Source organism: Spermophilus citellus, assembly GCF_964194105.1.
Source record: "Spermophilus citellus genome assembly, chromosome: 14".
Lineage (NCBI taxonomy): Eukaryota > Metazoa > Chordata > Mammalia > Rodentia > Sciuridae > Spermophilus > Spermophilus citellus.
The window spans coordinates 98,991,496-99,010,399 of NC_138194.1; positions in this window are offsets into that span (position 1 = coordinate 98,991,496).

Consider the following 18,904-nt stretch of genomic DNA (forward strand, 5'->3'; position numbering starts at 1 on the left):
ACTCAAAGTGTTTCACAGACTTATGAATTAGACCAGAAACTACACAACTCATAGAAGCAGGACTCTAGCATATAGATACAGGCAACTGGTTTTTCAAGAGCACCCCTAAAGCTCAGGAAATAAGGACCAAACTTAATACATGGGATAGCATCAAATTAAAACAACAACAACAACAACAACAACAACAACAAAAACTTCTGCACAGCAAAGGAAACAGTTAGAAATGTGAAGAGAACCAATATAATGTGGAAAGAAAATCTTTTGTTAGCTACTCTTCTGAAAAAGATTAAAATTTAAACTATACAAAGAACTCAAAATTTAACACCAAAAAACCCCCCACCAAATATCCCAATTAATAAATGGGCACATGAGTTAAACAGATCCATCTAAAAAGAAGGCATGAAAATGGTCAAGAAATATATGAAAAATATCATTAGCAATTAGGAAAATACAGATTAAAAATATATTGAGATTTCATTTCACACCAGTCAAAATGGCAGTCATCAATAATACAAACTATGATAAATGTTGATGAGGATGTGGAAAAATAAGGGACACTTACACTGCTGGTGGGAGTATAAATTAGCACAACCACTATAGAAATCAGTATGGAGGTTCCTCAAAAGACTAGGCATGGAACCACTACTGCCACAGTCTGGCTGGGCACAAATCACGAGCCACTCAAGCAGGAACAAACTTTATTTCCCAACTCCTGCGAACGCCGCCACGCACCTGGCCCTTCTCCCGGGACACACCACACACCAACTGGAAATCCCTCCTTCGGAAATCCCTCCTCTGGCACTTCCCCAACCAATGCGAACTCCACAGGAATCCCCTCGAGAACTCCAAAGTAGCAGGCCGAGGTGGACAGAAGGGGTCTAATATATAACTGAATACACAGCTTAACATAACCATCATCATCTCAATGGCTGTCACCTCTCAACCACTCAACTTCTGGCAAAAATGCCATGTGTCATCCCCACTTGGCTGTGGCCCTCAACACACTACATGAACCAGCTATATCCCTCCTCAGTATTTATGCTAAAGAATTAGGCATCATACCAGAGATACATGCATGTCATGTTTATATAGCAGCACAATTTACAATTGAATTGAATAGATAAAGAAAATATGCAATACAAACACAATAGAGTTTTATTGGGTCATAAAGAAGAATGAAAGTATGTCATGTTCAGGAAAATGGATGGAACTGGAGAACATTATATTAAGCAAAATAAGTCAAACTTAGAAGATCAAGGGTCACGTGTTTTCTCTCATGTGAGGGAACTCTAGGAAAAAAAGAAAAAGCAAGGGGTGATGTAATCTCATGAAAATTGAAGGGAGAACATAGAGGAAAGGGACCAGGGGAGGGAGGGGGAGAGGAAAAGGGAAATACTGGGGAGAGAGATTACCACATTATATTGTTATATTGTGTGTCTGTTTGGAAATGGAACAACCAATCTCACTATTATGTGCAACTATAATGCACCAATGAAATGTGAAAAAATAGTTTAATATGCAGATGTAAAAAGTAATTTCCTAATAAGTTAAATGGAGCAAGAAGATTAAGTTAATGGATGAATTAAGTAGCCTGTTATTTCTTAAGTTTCCAGTAAGAGCCCCATTGTGCCCTAAGGCAGCTATAACGGAGGTCATAGACAAAGAGTGGGACAAGGCACCAGTCCCAGCCTTAGCTCAGAGCCTGCAGTTTAATCATTGGCTAAATAAGTGAATGAGTGGCACATTGACCAAGTTCAGATCCACCTTAAGAATGAGTTCTGCTGGGACAGGAAACACCTTCATGTTACCTTTTAGGTCCTGACCATACAGCAAGTACCATGCCAGGTATTCTGAACACGTTAACTTATTTTCTCAAGTTCAGTTCCCATTTCAAATTTAGTTCCACCCTTCTATCAAGACTCCAGCATGTTAAATACTTCTCAATGATAAGTTTCAGGAAACAAGCAACAGAGTGGAGATTCAAAATGTTCTTCCTGGGGGGCTGAGGTCTTTGCTGTGGCCCTGCAGTACTGGCCTGCAGCTGGAGGTATTGAGCATTAACTATCCATGCTACTGTGGGCCTGGTGATCAACTTGCTCCAAGAAACCTGGGTGCCTTGTCTGCAGCCTGTTGATGTCTTGACTCCTGCTTTGCCTTCTTGAGTTCCTCCAGTCCTTCCCTGGTCAGCATTTTCTCATTTTGAAACCAGCTAGTTGCCTGGAGTTCTGAGAAGTCTGCCTACTACTTGCTGATTGCATATCTCTAGGACTCAGCTTCTGGCCCCTGAACCTCCTGTGGCTGCATGAGGCCAACCACTGAGAGGTTGGTCAGCCAGGATTCACGGCCTGGGGGAGGAGCCCACTTTGCCCAGCCTTGCCTCTCCTACCCACTAAGTTGGATCCACCCTTGCTATCAAGGCTACTTGTCCTTAACCTGGAGTCCCAAACTCCTCACTGGTTACTTTATAGTACACTTCCATCCACCTAACTTAGTGGCCATCTCCATCCGCTGGCTGGGTCCCTTGACTCCGAATCTTCTATTCCATTTGTCTTCTACTTCTCAGTTCTGAGAAATATCAAACCTTCACTTTTCAGGATCAGAAGAAAGAGCGTTGTACTCTCACAACCAGCTAGGCAGAAAATAGTTTTGGAGTTACCTGTAGCTATGGGATCTCAGGCAGACCATTCATCCTACTATGCTTGGTTTTCCCTCTCTGAATGGGAATGGTAAGGGCACCTTCTGCTCAGGCTGGTGGAGAAAACGTGAAGCATGAGCTGTGAACCTCCTCACCACTGCTGAGTCTGTGGTGCCTTTGCTATTGCGTGATTGTGTCAGCTGCCCTCTCTTGGGACCTGTGCCACTGTGTGGTGTGGTGGTATCTCTGTTCCTTTACTGTGAAGTCAGCCTCACTCTCCCACACTTTCAAAGCTGCCCAATTCACTCAGACCCAAGGAATCAACTCTGGCCTGCACATAAGCTAATTTGAAAAAAAAAAAAAAACGAACCAGATCAAAGGAAGCAGAAGTAGTTAAGAGAGAGATAAGAAAGAGAATTGTGCTGAAGTTGTAGTTGTTAATTACTGGATCTGGTTTTAAATGCTAAGAAGGCCCATCAACCAGAATGCAGAATTAGGGAATGAAATAAATTAACAGAGAAACTCCGCCTTGTGTTGATTCTCTATAATAGGCTGGTGTCCTTGTGAGTAATTAATAACAAGTTAAGAAGCCAATTTACTCAGCAACTAAAAGAGTCTTTGCAGAAAAAAAAAAAAAAAAAAAAAGCTTTTTAAGGATGAAAGCGGTGATCCTGGAAAAAACTGGGAGCTATGTCACAGAAAAGAATCACTGTTACTAATTCCAGAGGGAAGTTACTCTTTGGATTGCAGGTCTTGACAGGCAGGGTTATTATGGGCTGGAGGAGAGTGTGGAACTGAGAAACTGAGATGAATGGAGATCTTCAGACTAGAAAGGAAATCTGAGTTCCTCCACCATTTGCTCCATGGTTTTGTTATTTCCATCAACCTCTGTGAGCCTCACATGTTTACCCTGTAGGTGAAGAATAACACATTCCACCCACCACTCAGGGCTTCTTGGAGAATCAAATGGGGGAAAGAATTTGCCTTAGTTAATAGCCTTGAGATATTTGGTGACAACAATGAAAACGATGGTAATTAAGGTGGTGATGATGTTGAAAAGCATTCAGGATCAAGCTACTGTGAAGTTTAGGGACAGTGACAGAAGCATTCACCTATCCCAAATACACTTCCACTAGCTCCCTGGTGCCTCCTGGGCCTTGGGTCTTAGCATATCCAATCCCTGTGTTAGCGTGTTTACTTTTCTTTCTTTTTTGTATTGCTATTTTGTTTTCTTTCCATGAACCAACCTCTCAATGCAGTTTACTATAATTCACCTCAACATTTTTTGGATGAATGACAGGGAACAGGGGAACTAGATCTAGCTTGTGTTGAGATATGTGCTGTGTTGGGAGCTGAGCATTCCTCATGCCACACGTTCTTTTAGTGAAGCCACAAGATATCTATTATTAATCGAATTTTGTGTTTGAAAAAAGTGAGGCAGGTCTAGTATGATATAAATATTAGATGATAGAGCCCTGATTTAAGACCAGAACTGTTTAATTCTGTTTGATAAATAAACTCTCTTAGTGTGTTTAACCTTTTTCTGTTCAGAGAGTCTCTATTTTAAACATTTCATGTGGAGGTAACCCTAGTTTCTCTAAATATATACTTAATGGTCCAAAGTTGCAGCTTGGGTTGTCAGAATAAAGGAAGTTTTAGTCAATGCTAAGGGTGTGTTCTTCATAGTAGAAGGTTGTCCTTAACCTCCACCTATTACCCACGTCCCCAAATTGACAATCAGTTCTAATAGTGTTAGAGGACAGACAGATGAGGATGGTGGGAACACAAAGTTAAAAGAATAATTCTATTAAATGGGATGAGTGAGTGACCCCCCACATGATTTCTTTTCCAAGAAGTAATTTTCCTGGAGCCCTGCCTGGCCTCAGTGGACAGGACATGTTACATTCCTCAGCAAACTACTTATTAAATGCAGGATAAATGCAGGAACAAAATAATGTGGATAAAGTATTACCATGAAGGGGGAGATTTTCGTGACCAGATCCCAAAACTCTGGGAGAAAAGTATAGTCCCTCCTAACCACAAAATCTCCAGGACTGTGTGGTTTAGCATCCCATTAGCACTGTTCAGCCTGGGCCAAGGTGACCCAGAGTTGCCATGTCAGTGGGGACTTGAGAGTCTGATGTCACCCTGCTGTCAGTCAAGAGTGAAGAGGTGGACAGGGACAGAACACCCTGGGAACTTCTCTGGGATCCCCAATAAAACTGGAGTGCAGGACAGGCACATTGTCCCTCTCCTCTCTGAGAGAACACACTCTCTTACTTGAGAGTGTCCCTTTTCCCTTTGTCTATCCCTTTAATAAACCCATTCCTGTTACTCCAAGTGACATGTTTGATATCTTTCTGATTTGATTGAAAGAATTACAGTTGAATGAGGGGGTCTTTGTGCTGCCCCAGTTTCTCAGAAGGACCCAGCTCTGTAATAATCGGAAGCTCCAAGGTTAACTAAATAAGATGCTACATCGATTGGCAAGTCCTGATGGTGTGTTTGTACACTTAAAATGGCGCCAGTACCCAAAGGTCTACAGGAACAAGGGAGCTATTTTTGGACTTATCAACTTTATTGAAATGTTCAGTCTGAGAAGAAAAGTGGTGGCTTTTGGAGTAGACCTGGCCCTATTAGAAACCCTGTTCACACTTTCCTCTGGTAAAGAAAGTACCCCTAAGCTTCCAATGCCATCAGCGCAGCCTCCTGGGAAAGCCAAGACTCAGGTGTGATTTTCAATTTCTGAAAGCACCAATGATATAAAGCAAAGCTTTCCAGAAAGAAGAAGGTGTAGAATGATTCTAAAAAGCAGCGGTAGATAGCTTGCAAGCATTGCTTCCTAAGCATGTGAGGAATGAACAGGCTTCTATACAATGAGGTTCCTATGCCCACAATAGGAGAGATCTAATTCTTATTTAAATATGATTAAACACTTTTTTAATACTGCAGAACATCTCAGTATTCCTAAATGTATTAGCTCACTTCCCATAAAGCCTCTGCTCTGTTGCTCAGCACCACCCTGACTACTGGGACTGGCTCGCAGGTGGGCTCAGCCAGTGCTGTAGATGTGTTCTCTGTGTTCCATCACTTCTCAGAGGGAGTCCTTAGCTGCTCCTTGTTATTTTAAATAAAAATGTTTTACAAAAGAAGCATGTATTATAATCATACAAAAGAGTGGGATTTATTATAATATGTTCGTTTATGCACATAACATAATGTGGTCAATATGCCTGCCCATTACCTCCCTTTACTCACCCTCCTGTGTCCCCAGTCTTCCCAATTGTCTAATTTAGGGGTCTCTTCTCTTTTTTGATGAGATCCTTCCCAATCATTTTCTCTCTGATTTCTACCTAATGAGAGAAAACATTCAACTTTTGACCTTCTGAATTTGGCTTCTTTTACTTAAAATTATGTTCTCCAGTTTCATCCATTTTCCTGCAAATGACATAATTTCATTCTTCTTATGGCTGAATAAAATTCCATTGTGTATCACACCACATTTTCCGTAATCATTCTTCTGTTGATGGGCACCTGGGTTGGTTCCATAACTTGGCTATTGTGAATTGTGCTGCTGTAAGCATGGATATGCCTGCATCACTATAGTATTCTGGCTTTAGTTCTTTTGCATAAACACTGAGGTGTGGAATAACTGGTCATATGGTTGTGCCACTCCTAGTCTTTTGCTGAACCTCCAACCTGATTTCCGTGGAGGTTGTATTAATTTTAATTAGAAAAGGAAACATCTTTTTGAGGTGCCTGGATCATGTGTTTTCACCTCTCTTGTTTAGTCCCTTCTGTAGTCAGCCTTAGAAACTTTACCCTATTACCCTTAGTTTATGGAGAACACAGGCACATGCATACACACACACACACACACACACACACACACACACGTTTTCCTAGACATGTCCTTTAATTTTCTTTCTGAGGACAGCTATTAAGCACTTACTATGTGGCAGATCTCTGATAGAGGCTTTGGATTTGAAAATCAGGCAAAGAGTAGAGTTGATAATTTCATGGAGGTCAGGGGTCTGAAGTGTGTGTGGTGTGGAAAAACAAACAAAAAACTCAAAGCAGTATCTTAGAAAACATTGTGACGAGGTGCTAGGAGGGGAAGGAGGGTGGTGGAAATGGAGAGAGGTTGGGAGAGATGAGAAAGGGGCTTTGCTTTGTAAATTGAATTTAAAAACAATAAAAATAGTCAATTTTGAAGACATTTCTGAATCAATGTAATTACCCTGTGACTGAGGAACACATGTAAGCTGGAAGGCTTCCCAGCAGGATTCTGAAGGTCTTATGATTTTCCTCAAGCCTTCCTGGCCTCCTTCTGATTTAGGGTCAGCATCTTGGCCATATAATTAAGTTACTGGTGAACGTGTGTAACTGAGTCTGTTGAAGTCAACCCAATTACAGGTAATTATTGATCTTCCCATAAAACATAAGTATTTTAATTGCTGTGCAAATTGTTAATAATCTGCAAGCATTAGTTTGTTAAAGAATCAGTCAATACAGAGTAAGATTTAGACCCCTACCATTTCCAGGTAGGAAATACATTCTTTTCTTCCCTAAGTGTCTGATGGCTGTTACTAGTGCTCGATGTTGTTGTAGGCTGTAGGTTTTAGCTACTTTTAGCTCCTCTCACTTTTCTAACCTTGAATTTGTGAGTTAAGCCTATGTTAAAGATTTCTGGAGAAAACTTGTTCTATAAAACTAAACTGGTGTTGAGACATTTAGTTGAGGATGATGCTCTGATGTTAACATGGAGACATCAAATGATTAGTGGAACATGGAAAGACAAGCTCTTGCCGTATTTTGTTCCCCAACTTAAAAATGATTCTAGAAGTGGGGGTAGGGGACTTATCAGCAATATTAGGAAAGAATGGTGAGTTACACCGAATTAACAGTTACTATAGAAAGAATTAAATTCCACAGGATAGCTGGAGGAGGCCTTTCCAGTGCCCTGGTACCCAGGAGGTGCTCAGCAGTGCATCTTAATGGTGAGGACAGGCTGAATTTGTAGTGCTTCACTGGTTACAAGGTATCGTGCCACATCTCCCTTCTTTAATAGAGGCATTCCCCGCGACCGTCTCGCTGTGTCTTGAGTGTTCCAGTTTTGGACAGCAAGAGGGAGAGGCTGGCCCCCCACCTGCTATGCCTGGGTACCCCCCACTTCCTCCACCATCACTAATTACTTAACAGGTGCTGCAGGGAAGCCCAGTGCCTCTCCTCCCCTCTCACTGTCCCACGGCTTGACTCTCTGGCTCAGGCTCCTAAGTCTTTCCATCTGTGCTGCTAGACGGTTACACGGATGGCCTCCAGTTTGTTCACATCTCTGTGTCCAGGCACTTGGCTGTGATCTTGGCCAGGTTGTGCTCCGGCCAGTGTTAGAGCGGCAAACATGACATCTCCAGGTTCAGAACCACAGGAGCTCACATTCCGTGAACGTGTCTCCCGTCTCTTGAGAGACCCACCTCAGAGCAGCTGCTGTTGTCCAGCCCTCACCTGTCTCCATGGTGCAAAACTGCTGGGTGCTCATCTCCCAGCATCACCCAGTCTGGCCCATCCTGCTGATGTTTTGGCCCTGATTTTAACCCCAGGCTACGTGGCTTCCTTGGTCAGATGCTGCAGACAGAGCACCTGAGAGCAAAGCCCCCACCAGGTGCTGCCTGATGCCTGTGTGAAGGAATCCTTGGGCTGTTTGGGGAGAGAGACATGAGGGGCAGAGAGGCCTTCCCAAGTGCTGGGTCCATGCTGTTGTCTGGGAAGGGGCAGGTAAAGGGATAAAGAAAAGAAAAACTTGGGAAAAGACAGAACCCTTCTTCCCCTGATGAGTTGGAGGCACAGGGATTTCATCCACAGAGATGAGTAAGACTTGCACACTTCTGAGTTGGGTATGGACTCTTATGGGCTTGGAGGTGCAGGCAGGGCAGGCTGAGGAGATGTGGGGAGGCCCTGGGCATGGACTGCAGCACCAGCGTCTCCCCAGGTGGGGACACCTTGCACAGCCAGGCATCACAAATTGGGTCACATCCTCACAAATGCTGGATTTAGTGGCTCAGGGAGAGTGAGATTCCCCAGTGTCAGACCACCTATTGAGTTAATGCTGCCTAATGTTAATTGAACATATTCACAGGATTCATCTGGAAGAGAATCTGTACAGCTTTGGCAATACCTTGGAAGGGCTGAGAGAGGCAATGATACTCAGAATATTTCAGGAAGGTAATTACCTGTTGAAATCCAGGCAAGATGTGCAGGCACAAATGTTTTATAGCACTTTTTTTTTTCCTTTTTAAATCTGAATTCACTATGTTTCATTTTCCTTAGCCTCACTTCATATTCTGGCTACTCAGAGACATGTTGTCAAATTTATGGAGTAAACTGATTTGGATTCAAGTATCAACTCTGTGGCATTGAAGAAGCTATTTCAGCATTTGCACTTTGATTTTTCTCAGAAAAATAAGGAACTTGATCAGCTCATTGGGGGAGGATCTAAGAAAACTTAAAAATAAAAAAAAAAAATCCAACTTTAGCATTTGGTATAGTAGGAGATACCAGCAAAAGTCTCGCTGTTGCTATTACCATATCCCAGGGCATTTTAAGGCAGGTGATCACTCACCTGTGACGTTTAGAGAAGACAGTAAAAAGGGATGCAGAATTCTGACCTACCCGGCAGCCGCAGAGGGCTCCTCACCCTGGAGGTCTATTTGTGTGACCGCCACGTGGTTTAATTCGGTCTCCTTTCTCTTGTGTATAAGAGCTGAGATAATCAATCACATTCACCCATGACAGAGCTGAGCAGAGGCAGCCTGGAGATGAATGGCCAGAGAACATAAAGAATAATGACATTAACATATACATATATGAGAAAACTTTAAAATTGCTTTTTAGAAGAAAGGAGAGAGCGGGAGAATAAAATCAAATCCTCCTGTTGAAAATTGTAAAACATGCTGACGCTTTAGTAGCAGGAAAATGGTACCCGGGACTGATGCTGTTCATAATGAATTACATGGTGGTGATTTATTCATACCAAGGTTTTAAGAAACTTGCCAGACTAATGAAAAATGCATAGGTAGGCACTTTTGTCTGACACCAGACTTGAGATGCAGGGAAGGAAGAGCCAGTTTGGAGAGGGTGAGAGATGGAGGAACCAAGAGGTAGTTATGGTATGGTAGCATGAGGGAGAAAAGACATTTTGTAAGAACCACACAAACAACACAAGCAATGTGTTCATTGGAATCTCTCTAATCATCCACTCCTAATATCAAAATGAACTGTAAGTTTCAAGATGGCTTTAAGGACACACTGAGGGCAGACACTATGAGGAACTGGAAAGAGCACAGGCTTTGGACTCAGGCTGACCAGGGCTGTCATATGGTGTGACTTTGGGAACCCTCCCCTAGCTCATGATAGAGTTCCCTTGTCTCCACGTATTGGCTCCAATAAAATTTGTGAAAGTGGGTAAAAAATTGAATCAGAAAATTTAATAAAACAGACCGGAGCTGAAAATGTGTCAGAAGGAAAATATGAACAGGGGCCATTAAGATCCCATTTGTCTACAAAATTCCAAGCTCAAAATCAACCAAGGGTGGGCTGGAAGGCAGACTCAGAGACCCCTGAAGGTGAGGGAGCAGGTCTGTGGTTCAATTGGACTTGCCTTTTACAGCATGGCCGTCTCTTGCATGAGATTATTTGACAGATCTATGTGATATATGAGTATGTGTGTATGTATATGGAAAAAGTTAAGACAGCAGTTAGCTAATGCTTTCAATGGTACAAATAGTTAATATAACACTGTTTGACTCTTTCTTAGCTCAGATTCTTGTTTCTCATCCAAGTAAAATACTGTTGTATATATCTTATGTACTTTCAAATCCACAAGCAAGGATATACAGAAGTAGACGTAGGAGAGATGTAGGTGTGGATGCTGATGCTGATGTGGAGAGTTAGAGGTAAAGATGTATGCACAGGTGAAGATGAGCTATAATGCATGTGCAGACACAATTGCAGGTGAGAGTGTCAATGCAGGTTCAGGTGAGCACTAAATGTGGGTGCAGGTGTGGATGCAGATGCAGTTTCAGATTAGAGTATGGTACGGATGCACTTATGGATGTAGACGAGGATGATAGTGACAGATAGCTGTAGGTGTTAGTGTAGATGTAATGTACCTATAGGCATAGATGAATATGCACCTGAGGTGTGGCTGCAGGTACTGATGTGCACATAGACGTATAGGTGTGGCTGTGAGTTTAGGAGCAGATGTTGGTGTAGATTTGAATGTAACTTGTGGTTTAGGTGTAGATTTTTCACATGTCCACTTTCTGGATGTAGTTTGTCACACACTGTATTCACTTTTTCCTAGATTGTCCTGAAGTACTCCAGAGAGATGGATTTTATACTTTCTTAGCACTCAGAATTCAAGAGGGTATTTTTCCAATACCCTACTGAAAGACCTTTAGGTTATGTCTACTTTTGTTCTTACAAACAAGGGCACAACAATTTTTTTTGTATTTTTGTATTCTTAGAGTACACATCCGTCAACAAATTCAATGAAGTGGAGTTGCTGGATCAAATATTGCAAACATTTGAAACTTTTATCGATATTTCCAATTTTACGTATCCAACTTCCAGATGAATTAATGAATGAGTTTAAAAGCACATTGCTCCAACCTGGGCACCTGTCAATATTTATTGCAAAAGAGCCTAGACGATATATATTTAATACCAAGCTGCATTTGTGTATTTCTGCAAAGAGTTAATGTTTAATTACCCAAGAGTCATCTGACCCCAATCCACTGAGCTATATATTATTTCTCTCATTTTAGAAATTACACTGTTATTCTCAGTCCTTTAATATATTAGCTCTGTCTACTTCCTATTCCAGAGATTTATAATTGAAAAATCATATTAGTTTAATCTCAAATGCAACACTCTTTGAAAAATGCAAATATCAAATAATGAAAGTGATAATTATATGTGGCAAACTTTGACAGAAATAACCACCTAGTTATATAAACATTTTCTACTAATTCTTAAAATATGTCAATGATAACTGGATTGAATACTGTTCTTACACAAAATATGCTCCTTAATATTCTTTTAAATGCAAATTCCTTTCATGTTTTGTAATAGTAAGTGGATTTTAGGCCAAATTAAGTATGAAGTAGAGTGACAGGAGGTTTTCAGGGCATGTTGTAATCTGTTTCCTTTGTCTGATGGGGGAAGGTCAGGCAGGCTGGGAGCTTGCACGGCTCCTTCTGACTCACACTGAGTAACTGAGGTTACCTGGGCTCAATGTCTATTTATTTTGTAAGAAGTTTTGTATGTGTTTTTAGGTTATCTCACCTTGAGATGTTGCTCTTCACATATTCAGGGGTGTGGAGGTGTTAGGAATCCACTGGACAGTGGCTTGCAAAGTGTGTCCCCACAACCAGCAGCACCAGCATCACTGGGCACTGGTGGAAGGGCCACCCCCGTCCCCCAGTCTCCGGGGCATCGGCCTGCAGTCTGTGGTGTTGGCAGCACAGCAGGTGATCTCATCATGCCACAGCTGTACCATCATTGCCCTAGGGCTTTAGAGAGATGGGGCAAGGCTGGTTGCTGGCACCCAGCCTCGGCCCTTCTCCAAAGCCTAGGTTGCAGGAGTTGCTGGGGACGGGTGTCTCGGCTTAGGGAGCAGTTTCCGCCTTTTCTTCTTTCACATCTTGCAATGACATTGTTCCCCACCTGGGGACCATTCTTGTATTTTCTCTTTTGCATCCTCCAAATGTGAGAAAATGAGAAGAAAAAATAGCTACTAAAAGTTTATACGGAGATCATATTTTTTGCCCAATTGGAATATCTAACTTTACACTTTATTATTTAAAAAAAAAATCCCCAAGAAGTATTTTACTCTCCATATGCTTTTCAACAGGAAATTTGGAGCTAGTCAAAATTTAAATTTGACTACCTAGCAACAGTGACAACTTTCTGGCTATATTTGTAAGTTGCCTTTGACATTGATGTTCCCAGACACTGTTTGTTAATGTTCTAAAACATAGTTACACAACGTATTTGGACATAGATTAGAGCTGGTTCATCCACAAAAGCAATGACACAGAAACAGATGACATCAGGGGACTTATTCAACTCACTCTGACTTAGGCGTAAGAGGACTGTGAAATGGAGAATTTTGCTCCACCATTTTTTTAAATACTTCTTGCCGTATAAGTTTGAAGCAAGTAACAAGTGAATAGACTTCCTCAGAGCTGTTCCTGCATGTCCTTTCTGTGAGCCACCTGATGTCTCCCCCTGGGGATTAATGATTACCAGGGTAAGGGGGTGGGAAAGGGTGGGGAGACTGGGCAAAGGAGGGTAGACTTGGTCAGTGCATGCTTTGTGCATGGCGGAAATATCACATGGAAGGCTGGAGAGATACACCAGTGATACAAGTGAACCGAAAATAAAATACAGTGAAGTAAATGCAAGTTCCTATCATCACACAAGAGAACAGTCTTGCTGGTGCCTTACTTTCTGGCAAGCAATATCTCCATGCCCACCTTTCTAAGTTGTTTGCTGGTTGTTGGGACATCTCAGACGGTTCCTTTTGCAGTCCCTTTGTGCTTGCCAGTGGAATGGCCTGCCACCTAAGCATGAGCCCGAGACCAGTTTTCTGTTTTCCCTGTGCCCAGGCAGTTGGGGCGAGTCAAGGCTCTTGCCCAGCACTTGTCTATGGATCTCCATTCCAAGTCAAAATCATGCTCACTATTTGTTTCTCTTATTTAATACAATAAATATTAACAGGCACAGAGCAAGACCCCAGCAATGTGTTGGTTGAATGTAGAGGTGATTCAGGATACAGAATGTGGAGGATATTGTCAGGAGTCAGTTTACACCTGGTTATGGCTCCCCAAATGATTTCTCTAGTGACTATGTTGCCAAAGGCCTTTGCCTCGTGATTGACAGGATGGGAGGCCATGCCAAAAGTTACTCATCAAAAAACCCATTGTTTCTATATTTTCCAACTGGCTCAATCCATTTGGAACCTCTTTACAGAGAAAAATTAGAAGACAATTCCTGATAGCGAATCAGCTCAGTTTGGTTGGCTAATTAGTTAGCTGAGGCTGTCCATGGGGGAGTGGAGAACTCTAAGAGGGGCCATGGACCAGCAGAACTGTCTGGGGATGGTGTGGAAGGCCATTCATGAAAGAATGTAGAATAATGTGGGATGAGAGAAACATTTCATTTTCATTCAACTCAAATAGATTAAGACAAGATATATTGAGCTTTAAAAGCTTAACATAAAGGGTTAATAAGAACACATGTATGTATATATGCACACACACACATTCTACACAAATATGCACCCATCACAACTAACCACACACCACAAACGCAGAGTACATGGGGTTTGCATAAACAAATGGCAAATAGACCACCAACAGACTGACCATCACACACAAACCCCACGTTTCCAAACCCAGGATTCACATCCTCACTACAATCATGAGTGGTCCATTCACATATGTCCAGCCAAAATGACCAATGTGCCTTGCATGTTGCACATAAAGCACATACACATGTGTCTCCTGGTACCGGTCACAGAACTTTTCACATCACACATACACGGGCATTGCTCTATACAAAAACGCCATGTGTAAACATTTACACAGCATAACAGATGGGCCCTCAGACTTTTATCACAACCACATGTCTCATGCGCATTTGTATTCCACCTCCCCGGCAGACATTAGGCAGAGCCAGTCCCTGCCCTACGTAGGCTGTACAACGTGCCTACATGCTCAGTTATAATGCACACTCACAAACACACCCACACTGATGCTACCAGCAGGTTAACTACATCCGAAAGAAGCCCTTGGCACTATAACAAGCAAGACTGATGGGCCTTGGAGAAGCTGGGCTTAAACAGCCACCTGCCTGATGTCAGTGTTTGAAACATCCATATGTGTTTGACTGATGCTTCCTATGGGCAGAAGGCTCACTACTGGTAGGAGCCCCAAAAGACACAGTGACAGCACATACTTTATTGTCATTCACTGAACACCAAATCCCAATGTTGCATTCAATCCTTGTTTAGGGAGGAGACTCTGAGGGTCTGAGAGGGGAAGTAACCCGTGGTGTTTCAGAGGCGGGGAAAAGACGACCATCTGCCTCCTAGTCCCTGGACACCAGTGATTCTCAGCTGGGGAGGGCTCGTTTGCACACCCCACTGCCCCAGGGGAGGTTTGGCCATGTCTGGAGACACATTTTGGTTGTTACATCTTGTGGGAGAGAGGGCAGATGCTTTGGCAGTTAGTGGGTAAAGGCCAAAGGTAGTTCTAAATATCCTGTGCCATTCAGAACAGGTCCCACAACAAAGAATTATTTGGCCCCAAATGTCAGCAGGTCTGAGTTGAGCAGCCCCTAGCTGACCCATGTGGCCCTGACGGGGTAGGATCTGGAGAGATCCGCTCAGATGAGCACATGCAGACCTTCCCAGGAATCTGGCCAGGGGTGCGGAAGGGGCTGCGTTCCTCAGTGGCCCGTCAGGGCACATACCCTGCTGGGTGTGAGGGCAGGAGTAAGGAGACACACAGAGGCTTCTCGTGACGCCTTTTGTATTCATACCACCCATAAACCATTCCTCTAAGAAATGCGAAAATTATAAAAAGAGAAAACCCCAAGCTCCTGAACATGAGCTACTGCTGTGGTGACAGATGATGGCCCTTGCTCCTCCAGTTACACTCCTTCCCTTCAATAGCAATTAACAGAGAAACCAGGAAGAGCAAATACCAGTTTCTTGTTGCAGGATATAAATCAGCTGGACAGGCCCTGGTGGAGCTGAAATCAATCTATCAGGGTCTCCTATTAAATCAACTAGCAAGCAGGAGGGAGGGCAGGGCCTGCCACGTTCCTGGCAGCCTTCCCCAGGAGAAGAGCCTGCCACTCTGGAGTCTGGCTCCTCCCTTTGCTTTCCTTTCTTTGGGCACAGAACCGGCCTGGAGTCAGAGTAAGTGAATCTTTCCATAGGAGAAAAATGGAAGCCCTCGGCATTTGATTCATTAGAAAGTTTCTACAAATGATGAATCGTTCTTAGGCTCACTCTTGAAAACATTTCCTTCCTATGGTCTACCACAAAGATGGTGGGGTCCCTCTTTAACCAGAGAGCTGCTGACTTGTTGGTGGGTTTATTTCCTGGAAACAGGAATGGGTTGCTTCAAAACATCTGCATTCTTTCTTCTGGGCTTCCTAATGACTAGGGACTTCAGCAGGTGTGTGGCTTGACACCTGTCTTAACATCCACATGAATGTGTGTGGTTCACAAAGACCATTCAAGTTGATTCTCATGATTCTCATGATAATGTAGTAAGATAGGTGGTGTGTTATAAATATATCAAAACAGATTATGCGGTCATGTATAACTAAAAAGAACCAATAAAAAGAGATAGAAGGTAGAAACATTTTTATTCCTGCTATCAATGTAAAAAAAAATGAATGGAGGCCATAGCTTGACTTCAGTCACTCCAAGTATCAGGAGAGGGATTGGAATTTGAGAATCGCTAATTATTCACTTTCAGAGCACTGGATCAGGGGTTCCTGATGTTTCTTGTCTACTGGAAACAGTGGGGAGCTTTACAAAATACTGATGCCTGGGTCTGAGCCCCAGAGAGCCTGGTAAAACCAGTGGGCTTGAAGCCTGCACATCAGGGTTTTAGCAAATTCTTTGGGGCATTCTAAAGTTTAGTCAGGTTTGGGAATTGCTACACTAGACACAGTATCTACTGCATTGCAGGTTGAGAAAAGAGACTTCCAGGAATGGACCAATTAAGATTTGAGCCCAAAGATATCTGACCCTAATTCTCATAGACCTTCCAATCTGCCCAAGAATAATCTCCAAACCCCACTGAACCTATCACTTGCTCAGGACTTTCAGAGCTAATATCCTTTTGGATTCTCTTGATGACTGGGGAATTTGAACAGCGCACACATTGTCATTGTCTTGTTACAGATAAGGGAGTTTCAGTGTTTGATTTTCAGGAAGGGGCACTGGCTCTCAATCCTCCCATTCTTTGCTCATGAACTTCAAGCCCCAGGCTCCTATCTATATGATGCTTTGAGGCCTGGTTCTGAGCAAATGGGAACTCCAGACTGGTTCCACATGTCTGGGAGGAGTGGGTGGAGGCTGGCCTTCTTTGCTGCCCCGAGCATGTGCCTATCCACAGCCAGGCACAGTGAACCAGGAATGATCAGACTCAACAGTCTCTGCCCCATTTCTCTGCTCCACCCTAAGGTGGCTTAACATGGCATTGGTTGAATTAGAGAAGGCAGGGGCTGAGGCACAGTCTGTAATCCACAAAAGTGATTTGCTTCTCAATGGAATAGGATATGGAAGAAAGGAGAGTCGGAAAGCTGCTTGAGCAGTTTACATTAAGAATGAAATTGAGACAGGTAGAACCTGAGAGACCCAGCTGGCTTCAAGGTCGGAACTTCTGGGCTTTCTGGCTCCAGAGAGAGGCTGACTGTGTGCGCTGCAAGTGATATTAGAGAAACATGCAGAGCTGTGGACCAACTCTTCTCCCAAAGTGGACATAAGACAAATCTGTAACATCCTGGAATCTTTTAAACATTATTTGAAAGAAAATTTTACAAAATATGAGTTCTGTGTTCCCAAGTGGAAGTCCAAACTCACTTTCCCAAGCTTCCTTGGGGCAAAAATCTGGACCCTTGAGCTTGGCTCTTCCAATTGAATATATCCAAGTGCCAATTGGAGGAGGTAGACCTCACTTAGAATCCATGTTTCTATGCATCAGCTTTCATGACTGTAACAGATATCTGGCATAATCAAGTTATAAAAAGAAAAGGTTTATTTTGGCTCACAGTTTTAGAAGTTTCAGCTCATGATTATTTATTTAACCCTATTGATTTTAGGCCTCTAGTGAAGCAACTCATTATGGTGGGGAGCATCTGCTATAACAAAATTGCTTTCCTCATGACAGGGACCTGAAAAAATAGGACCTAAATCCTATTCCTCCCATTCTTTGCTCATGAACTTCAAGCCCCAGGCTCCTATCTACACAATGCTTTGAGGTCTGAAAAAAGAGAGAAGAGGAAGAGATTGGGGTCCCAAAATTCTCTTTGAGTATATTCCCCAGAGGTGAAATGTTTATATTATGAGAGCTGTAACCTAATCCCTCCACCCTAAATTGAATGGATCAACTAGGTGGTAACTACAGCAGGTGGGATGTGGCTGGGGGAGGTGGGTCACTGTGGGCCACCTGGAAGGGCGCATCTTCCTGTGGCCCTTCCCCTCCCTCTCTGTGCTTCTTGAGGGCCATGTGCTGAGTATCTTTCCTTTGTGGGTCCTGCCCCATGATGTGCTGCTGCCTCACCTTGGGCCTAGTAAAACAACAGAGCCAGCTATCTGTGGAGTAAGACTTGTGTGTATGTCTGTGTGTGTTAAAAAAAAAAAAAAAAAAAAAAAGCTTCTTCTCAGCAAAGGAAAAAATAAAGTGAGGAGAGAGCCTACAAATTGGGAGAAAATCTTTATCTCATCCACCTCTGATAAAGCACTAATCTCTAGGATAAGGAACTCAAAAAACTCAACACTCAATACACAAATAACCCAGTCAATAAATGGGCTAAGGAACTGAACAGACACTTCACAGAAGAAATACAATTGATCAACAAATATATGAAAAAGTGTTCATCATCTCTAGCAATTAGAGAAATGCAAATCAAAACTACTCTAAGATTTCACCTCACTCCTGTCAGAATGGCAATCATCAAGAATACAGGCAACAATAAGTGTTGGCAAAGATGGGGTAAAAAAGGCACACTCATACATTGTTAGTGGGACTGCAAATTGGTACAGCCACTATGGAAAGCAGCATGGGGATTCCTCAGAAATTTGGGAATGGAACCACCATTTGACCTAGCTATCCCACTCCTGGGTTTATTCCCAAAGAACTTAAAATCAGCATACTACAGTAACACAGCCACATCAATATCTATAGTAGCTCAATTCATAATAGCTATACTATGGAACCAACAGCTAGACTATGGACATCAATCTAGGTGTCCCTCAATAGATGAATGGATGAAGAACTGTGGTATATATATACTCAGTGGAATATTACTCAGTTTTAAAGAAGAGTAAAATTATGGCAGCTGCCAGTAAATGGTTGGAGTTGGAGAATATCATGCTAAGTGGATAAGCCAATCCCACAAAACCAAAGGCCAAATGTTTTCTCTAATATGTGGATGTTAATTCACAATAAGTCAGGGACACTA